Source organism: Rattus rattus, chromosome 5 (genome assembly GCF_011064425.1).
Source record: "Rattus rattus isolate New Zealand chromosome 5, Rrattus_CSIRO_v1, whole genome shotgun sequence".
In the NCBI taxonomy this organism is placed as follows: domain Eukaryota; kingdom Metazoa; phylum Chordata; class Mammalia; order Rodentia; family Muridae; genus Rattus; species Rattus rattus.
This window is the reverse complement of record NC_046158.1, coordinates 85,455,725-85,462,153: the sequence shown is the minus strand read 5'-3', so window position 1 is coordinate 85,462,153 and position 6,429 is coordinate 85,455,725. Positions and strand designations below refer to the sequence as shown.

At 41.0% G+C, this 6,429-nt stretch overlaps 1 non-coding gene across 1 annotated transcript; it reads right to left on the bottom strand.

Annotated features, from left to right (window-relative positions):
- Positions 1 to 1,643: 1,643 nt before the first annotated feature.
- On the bottom strand, positions 1,644 to 1,773 carry LOC116902586. Its single transcript, XR_004388178.1, has one exon. It is a non-coding gene; the product is annotated as a small nucleolar RNA SNORA17 (small nucleolar RNA).
- Between the last annotated feature and the right edge of the window lie 4,656 nt (positions 1,774 to 6,429).

Sequence of the window (6,429 nt, the reverse complement as noted above, 5' to 3'; positions counted from 1 at the left end):
AACTAGAAGTGTTTGTGCCAATGAAACAGTGGTGATATTGCCTGTTTCCGGTACCTCATGGATGTTGTGTAATATCAAAGGCTTCTTCCATATTCACTATTGCACCTTTTGCAGCACACTGTCATCCTGACCTCATTAATATGCATGTCGTCAACATCATCAAGAATGTTAAGAGCACAGACCAGCAGACCAAAGGTGGTATTTGACACTTGATTTCTATTTTAATGGACAAAATAAACATATTGCCTTGTAGATCTCAACAGTACACCATTCTTGTTTTATTTCTAGACGTTCTTCTAGGCTATGTCGCTTGATCTCTGAATAAACTTAGTACGAGAAGCAATCTTCCACTCTACCCCAAATTGATATCTACATAGCCGAATGGGAAATCAAATGATCTTGGATCAGAGTTCAAAATCTACCTGTGATGGACTGTATGGTTTCCCATAGGCTACTTAGCCGACCCAGCTGTAATTTCCTCATCTAGGCAAAAAGAACAAGCTGCTTCCTTAATCTTCAAGTTTTCTTGTTGGCAGGGAGAGGAGGCAGAATTCAGCTTATACTTCCACACTGCAGTTCATCATCAAAGGATGTTAGGACAGGACCTCAAACAGGGACAGAACCTGGAGGCAGGAGCTGACGCAGAGGGCATGAGGGGTGCTGTTTACTGGTTTGCCCACAGCGTCATCTAATTTTAAACTTTCTATTGGTTCTTCGTAAATTTCACATCATGTATCCCAATCCGTTGCAGTGTCATCCACTCTTGCAACCTCCCCCTCAACAAAGTAAAACAATCTCACTGAGGAAGCTATAGTTTGTCACGGTGTGTCCCATAGCACACTTCTTTTCTTGAGAACGTTCATTGCAATGATTTGTTGGTCAGATACAAAGACCTCTGGTTTCTGCTACTCTATCAGTACCGGAACTCCTCTCACATATCTTGTTGCTGTTCTGTGTCATGGAGACCCTGTAGTTTTGGACCTGTGAGACCAGCCCTTCATGAAGCCCAGCAGGTAGCCTACCATGGGGTAGATATTGGGATAGGTCAGTTCAATGCCCTGAATCTGGGCCTAATAGGGATCTGAGCCTGTTAGATCTCCCACTCTCATACCCTTGAGGTCAGCTCACCAGGAACCTCTGCAACCAGAGTCAGTTCTACTGTTCTGCCCAGGGACATGACCACTTTACCCATTATCATAAGCACTTGACCCCAGGCTAGCTTCCTTCACTCCTTTTCTTTCATTTCTCCACCACTTACTCACTTGCTCCTCTTCATGGGACCCAGGGTCTCTGAGTGTCTGAGGTTGTCTCAGGAGTGGTATCTTGAGTACTATGCCTAGCTTATGCAATATGGTACTGGGCAGGAAGCCTTCAAGTGTGGACTGCCCCTGCCTCCATTGTTCCTGTGGCCATCTCAGGCAAACTCCCTGTCTGGCCCCATAGCTCTGATCTAGTGGTCATCTCAGGCTCACTCCTTACCCAGGCTGCCAGAGTGTTAGCATGCAAGTGTCATTCTTGTCCTGTCCAGGGCTACAGTTCCAGGTGGGGTTCTTCTAGACTCTGGCTAACTCACCATCTTTGCAGTCCATCTTGGCCTGTGCAGGAACTGGTTGTCATCTCAGGTTTGCTTTTTTTTTTCAGAGAATGTTAAGCTTCTAGTTATTCAAATGCTCACAGGTCACAACCCTGAGGGTAGACATAACCTCTCTCCTCTCTGCCATCTAGTGACACATGTGACACAGCAGCAATGCCTGCAATGCCTCTAGGGGCAGGCTCTTACAGAATCTTTATTGAAGTGAATGCCCTCCACTTTTTGGTTTTTGATAACTCACTTCTTGTAGACACACTCTCTAAAGATTTCAGGGTGATTATTGGCTTTTACCTTTTCTTCATACTTCATGATTATCACTCATCATGAATGAGATCATTTCTCACAACCTTTTCAATGCCACCTAACTCTCCTAACCTAATTAATTGATGATGATAATGATGATGATATTGATGAGGATTAAGATGATGAAGTAGGAAAATATAATTACTTTTTTTGCCATATATTACTCCTTAATTAAAGTTTTGTTTTACAATGTGTTCTTGTCAGTAGGATATTTCCAAATGTTTAGGTGTGACAGGAAAGCATCTTCAAACAACGTACCATTGGAAGAAAAGCTTCAGAAGGGTCCTGACCTTCACATGGCTTGACATGGAGCATAGAACACACAAATCCCACCCTGGGGCACGATCCACCTGTGTCTGTCCTGCTTAGTTGGGCTGGTACACCCCTGTCATGTGGTGACGCTCACCACAAAGTCAAATCAGAGTGATGGCAGGACAGTATTGGAAGCTAGTCCTAGGTGGGACATTCTAGGTCCACACTGAATCGGCAGCCTACGATGCAGGGCACTGGACAACATGACACACCTCAGCTAAGGGTGCCAGCTTGTCCTCCAAGAACAACACTTTCCACTTCAAGCTTGGGTTCTGATCAATAGAGAATGTGTCCAAATGGGATGGAAAGGGAGACCAAGTACCTAGAACTGATCCTGGGGGAGGACAGGATTATGTATGCACTGCTCTATACAGTGGGGTTCTGCTATTCTTGGTTGAGGTTGGTATACAAACCACCACTGACAAGGCAACTTAAACAACAAACTATTCTTGTAGTTCTGGAGGTTGGTGTTCCAGATGATGATAACAACATGTTCATGTTTCAGACTGGTATCCTTATGTGGCAGAAAAACAGCAAGAGAGCCCTCTCCTATCCCTCCTATATGGAAACACACCCTTTGAATAATACTTCTCCTTCCTCACATAGTTACTTTACAAATGAATGGCCTGGGACGTAAGATTTTATTAAGTAAATTCTGGATGGCACAAACTTTCAGTCTAATATGGTCAGCCTTAAGTTTTCATGTAATGGCAGTGTAAAGTGAACACTATTTTCATCCATCTCTTACAGAGAGGAAAATATTAAAGGACAAAAACCCATTTTATCCAGACCCAACATGACTTAAAAAAAAAAAGAAGAAGAGTGAATCTATGATATTTAGCAGCAATACTTAATCTGGATGCTCCAGCTTATTCCAAACACAGAAAAGTTAGAAAGTCCTAGAGCAGTGGAAGTCATGATAATGGTCAAGCCTTGTCTCTACTTGTAAAAGTTTAAGAGCATAGCCGTTGACAGGAACAATTCCTGATTCATGAGTGTACCAGCTCTGAATTGTTAGCAACAGGCTTGGAATCTGAGATAATGCCTTCTAAATCTGTTTTGACACAGGCTTGTACCCACTTCTACCTACACAGTGTAATGCTGGAACCCACCACTCCCAAGACAGTGCAATGCTAGTACCTACATCTCCCTATGCAGTGCAATGCTAGTACCTGCCTCTCCCTATGCAGTGTAATGCCTTTGAATTTTAAACTATGTATATTAGGTAGTACTTAAATCTGTTGTCTATTGCTATATGAGAATACTATAAACTGGACAAATTATGAAGAAGTATATTTTTTGCAAGGTTGTAGAGTTTTAGAAGCCTAAGACCATGGCATAGCACCTTTGTGCTATGTTGTGATGAGGTCGAAGTGAAGGCAAGTGTGAACATCAGGAAAACAAACCAAATCCACACTCATGATAAATAAGCCACTCCTCTGATCAAGGCCCTGACCCATTCATATGGGACAAGCCTTTTTAGCTTACTGATTTCACTAGGCTCCAAATACATGAACTTGGAAAGACACATTCAAACAGTAACCTCTGACTGTGCCCTTAAATCTACATGTGGACTCTGTTTAAAGGAAAGTGTGCTATGTAGAGATGAAGCCTTGTGTTCCCGGGACCTTGCCTCACCTGGTGGGTAGTATTCTTATGAGAACACTTTTCTAACAGTTTTTTTCCCAAGCCCAGTAGTTTCCAGCTGAATCCAAGTGAAGACTAGCAGATAAGAACCTCATGGCCACAACCTGTGAATGCCAGCCTTCTGTACAAAAGAGAACAGTGGTACAGGGGAGAGCCTATCATACTTTGTCGAGAAGGGCTATATATCGAAAATGTTAAACTTCCATCTCAGAAGACAGGAGTGAAATAAAATGAGAGACTAGCTTCAAAATAAAAGTCTCTTCTCCAGAGCCTTGTAAGTTAACATGTTTTCTTTCAAAATGGTAAGTTTAAAAGTATCTTATTATAATCACAAAAGAACTTTCCATGTCACTAAATTGTTGTTTCTCAAACTGGGAATTTTTAGGCTCAAATCTTCTCAACTTTCTATTTTGCTGCCTTGACTCAACCAGCCTATGCTATTATATGCAGAAAATCTTTTCCATCCTGAGTAAATCACATCTGCTCTGCCGTATTGCTGTTCATATGAAACTGGGGTCCAGCAAATCCTGGAATGATAATAACCACTCATTGAAGGAAATACCTGGAGTTTTCCATAATTGGTTTTCTTCATAAAAAAATAATAAGTTTCTTACTTTGACTATAGGTCACAGCACATATTTTCAGTCAACCATTATGCAATACTTGTAGGCTTGGGTATCTTTCAGGCATTCTCTACCTGTATACTTTGCAGACAATCTGTTTTATCACTAATTAAAGCATTCCAGCTTTCACCTAGGCTGCCCCTAGGTACTCCTTATTGGCTGGTTAGTTTTAGTGAGTAAGCAGACATTTTATATTTGTCTGGTTTACCTTTCATGGAATAGTAATGCCACATATTTTGATGTGAAAATCTGTTCTTCGTAGCCTTAGAAAGACAAGAATGGTTCCAACCTTACCCTGGGATACACAACTCCTGTTTAGCCTGGATACTCTGCAGACTCAAGATATTATACTGACTTTCCTCAGGTTAAAGAATCAGCACCATGATTCTTTCCAAGTGCATTACTGACAAAGTATCCCATAATTTTAGAGGCCAGAATTGCAGTCGCTGTCTATGACTGATGGAAATCTATAAAATGTACTCACTTTATAGGACAACACTTTTGTATCTCCTAAAGAAATAAAAAAAAGAGGGAACTCCAATTGCAATTTGAAAGAAAGTCCATGGAATCAGCACAAAAATGCATCAGAGGGGAACAATGCAGCCACTTGAGGAAGAACTCAGAATCATCTGTAAAACGACAAGGACAATCATAATCATATTTTCAGAAAATCAGCAAATTTTCAATAAAGAACTACCATGGGTTAGGTATTCTGCAAACTGTTTATATGATTATTGTATTTAATTCTAACAAAACCTTATGAAAATATATTATTTTAGTTCCATTTAACTACTAAAAATGATATGGGATCATTAAATAACATATTTCATTAAGGTTTAAAGTGGTTTAAGAAGAGAGCTGCAATGTTCCAATCCTCATAACCGCAGTAGTATGGGCATTCAATGAGGAAGAGCAGGCAATGCACACTCAGCCAGACACAACCAAGGTAGCACAGCCCAGCAATGAACAAGCACTGGTCCAGGAAGTTAGCTCTTCTGGCATGGGTATGGGAAATGAAGGCTTCCTTAGGCAGAAGCTGTATCAAGATAACATCATGCGCTAACACTTCTTTCTTTAATTCCTTGCTTACTAGGAAATTTTGTAAGTTGGCTTCTTCTGAATTTTCCCCCCAGGAGAGGATGTTTTAATTGTATTATTTTAATTATTTTTGTCAGGCCCTTTATGATTTGTTTGTCTGAGTTGATTTCCCTAAAGGAGTTCAGAAGTGGAGAAGCTGGAGTGATGCCTCAGCGGGTAAGAACGCTGGTTGCTCCTACAGAGGACCTAGGTTTGGATTCTGAATTCACATATTGATTAACAGTCACCTTAAGTTCCCGTTGCAGTTCCATGGGATCTGAGGACTCGCCTGCCCGCTGTATGCACGTGGTCTATATCCATACAGAAAGCAAGCACTCACACACATAAAATAAATAAATATTTAGATCAAAAGAATTCCTAAGCAGAGCTAACAAGTTTGTATTTCAGGACATGTGAAGTGGGCCTCGGCTGTTTTTTCCCCTTACTATATTAGAAAGTCTATCAAATGTGCTTCTCATTTGAGGCACATGTTTTGAGTGAACGTTTCTATATCTTTAGAGATCTAACATTCCTGGTCCCAGCCTGCACTTCCACAATAGTGGACATAACAAAGGATTCAAATAATCCAGAAAAAGTATAAGCCAAGAGGTACACACATGCTTCAAATGGATCCAATCAGAACTTTGCCCAAGCACTCTTTGAGGTAAGAGATAGTATATTTATTATATTCCCTAAGGTGGAGCAATGTGACTTTTGAATTATGGGAAGCCACTGTCTCTGTACTGTAGAAGACAGCCCATAGTAATCAAAACTGCAGAGGGAGAAAATCAGAAACGAAAAGAATAACTTCTTACTCTTTCAGCTTCTCAAAGTCAGCAGCCATTTTTCAATCATGCTGTGCTGCTGCTGCCCTCA